General features: G+C 37.8%; 1 long non-coding RNA gene across 1 annotated transcript; it reads left to right on the plus strand.

Moving 5' to 3' along the window:
* Positions 1 to 575: 575 nt before the first annotated feature.
* On the plus strand, positions 576 to 2638 carry LOC123448480. Its single transcript, XR_006631786.1, has 3 exons — positions 576 to 1048; positions 1393 to 1732; positions 1943 to 2638. It is a non-coding gene; the product is annotated as an uncharacterized LOC123448480 (long non-coding RNA).
* The last annotated feature ends 325 nt before the right edge of the window (positions 2639 to 2963 follow it).

The raw sequence follows: 2963 nt of genomic DNA on the forward strand, positions 1-2963 counted from the left end.
GTTGCTCACATTTGCAACTCAAAGCAGGAACTATGAAATAGAAGGAGGTTGGCGAAGAACGAAGCGACGATACGCGTGGGAATGGTTCCAAGGTTGATGCGATCGCCGTCGGCATGCTCGCTCTCAATTACCATCGAGATTAGTGATAAACCTGAATAATTGTTATTTAGTGCATGTGTTGAGCATGAACATTATATGTGGATCTTCTTTATTGCGAGACGGTTACTCATTTAAATCAGAGAATAATGGTTGTTCTATTTATATGAGCAATGTCTTTTATGGTCATGCACCCCATGTGAGGGGTTTATTCTTATTGAATCTTGATAGTGATAGCGCACATGTTCATAACATTGATGTCAAAAGATGTAAAGTTAATAATGATAGTACTACATTCTTGTGGCAGTACCGCTTAGGTCATATTGGTGTAAAATGAATGAAGAAGCTATATGCTGATGGACTTTTGGAGTCACTTGATTTTGAATCACTTGACACATGTGAACCATGCCTCGTGGGCAAGATGACTAAGACCCCATTTTCCGGAATAATGAAGCGGGCAAGTGACTTGTTGGAAATCATACATACTGATATGTGTGGTCCCATGAGCATTATGACCAAAGTTGTCAGAATCGCGACCCGGATCTTAAAATCGTAAGACTTTACGACCCTACATGTAGGAAACGACCCAAAACGCAAGCATAGTCGTTTTTTGTTGAGTCGCTATGGAGTAGCTACAAGTCGTGGAATCGTGTAAAGTCGCATGTCGCATGCTGAGTTGCTACTGTAAGAGACTAGCTCAAGGTCTAATCGTTCCTTTGTACTGAAGATGGACGGTGGATATCCAATACGCTGAGCCGTATATAAGTTGTCTCTTTGCTTTCCTGGATCATTATCCTTTTCGTGGCCGCCGACGTTGTGCCTCCGTTTCTTCGTCTCTCTAGCTTCTCATCTAAATCTACCCTAGGAATTGCTGAGATCCAATCCGAGCTGGTAAACATATGGATGAAGAAAGGGATTGACGAGAATATCACAAAGGTGCTCCACTTCATAGGTAATACTTGAGCTTGGTACTACTTTTTAAATGAAGAAGTGTCAGATCTGGGTTAGGTGAATGGTTGTGCTTGTGCATGTATACAACGAGTATGCTATTACTACTATATTTTATCCCAACAAGATCTGGGTGGGGTGAATGGTTTCGAGTATTCTATCCCATCACACCCGTTGTTTGTTTACTATATTTTCTAGCCGATTAATAGAATATCTAGCTGGTCACTAATTGCAAGACTTGTTGTTAATGATCGGCTAGAAATTCTAGTAATTAGACAACTATCTTACATATGTGCTTTACTTCCTAATTCACACTTCTCTTATTTTTTTCATTTTTATTTATTTTAGGGCAATATGTCGACTACAACTGCTAGCCAAGGTAAAATGAAAAGGAAAAATGCTCCTGGAAATCGGCCTGACATTGGATGGGGTCATAGAGAGGAAGTTGATCCTAAAAAGAAGACTGTAAGATCCAAGTATTGCTCTGTTGTCAGAGGAGGATGGATTTACAGATTGAAGCATCATTTGGCAGGCACTCAGTTTAATTCGGAGCCTTGTTCAAAGTATCCGATGATGTCCGAGCAATGTTCTTGAAGTTGTTACATTGTCAGGAAGAACAGAGTGATGCAAAGAAGAGGAAGTTAGAATAGATAGCAACCGGTTCTCATGAAGTAAAGCCTTCGAGCAAGTAAGAACTTTATTTGTTAATCTATTAAAATTTCAGAGTTGCAAATTTTTGCTATTAAAGTTTTGAGCTTAACTAGTAGCTCTACAAGTTGCGAGAGGAATTTTAGTGCCTTCGAGCAAGTAAGAACTTTATTTGTTAATCTATTGCTTTGGAAAGTTACATAGTATGTATGATGAACTAAGGCTAGCTATTATTCTCAAACTCATGTAGGTACAATGTAAAAAAAGAAATTGCTCGCACCAAGAGAAGATGAATGATCTAGTCTTTGTCATGTACAATCTAAAGTTGTTTGATAGGCAAGCTAGAAGAATAAGACAAGCAAAGGTGACCTATGATTTAGAAGATGTATCTTCCGATGATGAATGGATAACTGAAAAGGAGGATCATGTTCTTCCTCCACAAAAGAATTAGTTGTATGCTCTAGATAGAATTGCCCATAGGGAAGCACAGAAAGAACAAGTGGCTGATCCTGAAATGGAAGTTGAGAATATGGTCAATAATTTAACTGAAGCATGTACACAGAGTCATTTCACTCGGATATGTTACATATTGTTTTATTCTTTGTTTTTAGAAATCACCATTATTTTCATTTCTTACCGGGTGGTGATGATCTTGGATTGGACCAATATCTTGATGGGTATGGCTTTGAGGACAACAATCAAGAAGTTGGCGAAGATGGAAACAATCAGGTACACTCTACATCTGAGAGAGGTGCTACTAGTGCTGCACAATCAAGAGATAATGAAGATGATGATCTCAATTTGGACGACTTGTACTAATTGAGTGCTTGTTCTTCTTCAACAACTTATTGAACTATTTACTATTGTTTGCTCAGGCTGAACCTGCATATTTGTGACTATGCCCTTTAATGAACATATATGTCAGAGACCTATGGTTTATGCTGAATTCTACTTCTGGTTATGAGCTTATCCTACATAATTTTACCATGTTAATTTTTTTACATATGTACACTACCTCTCGACATAATTTCACGATGAAAAACTTTTTGGTGTGAGTTGTACCAAAAATATATTTCTAGCACATGCACTGTTCACTACAAAAACTCCTCCATTTTGATTTTGTGCAGCTCACAAAACGTATTTGTTCATGAAACTTTACAGGGATATAGTATACGACTTAGGTTCATGTGTATGTTTTCACATTTTTTTCTGAACTTCAAAATATTATTTTTTGAATTGTTCAAAAAATGAGCCTAGCAATCCACTCTCAT

The sequence above is a fragment of the Hordeum vulgare genome, chromosome 4H (genome assembly GCF_904849725.1).
Source record: "Hordeum vulgare subsp. vulgare chromosome 4H, MorexV3_pseudomolecules_assembly, whole genome shotgun sequence".
NCBI classification, from domain to species: domain Eukaryota; kingdom Viridiplantae; phylum Streptophyta; class Magnoliopsida; order Poales; family Poaceae; genus Hordeum; species Hordeum vulgare.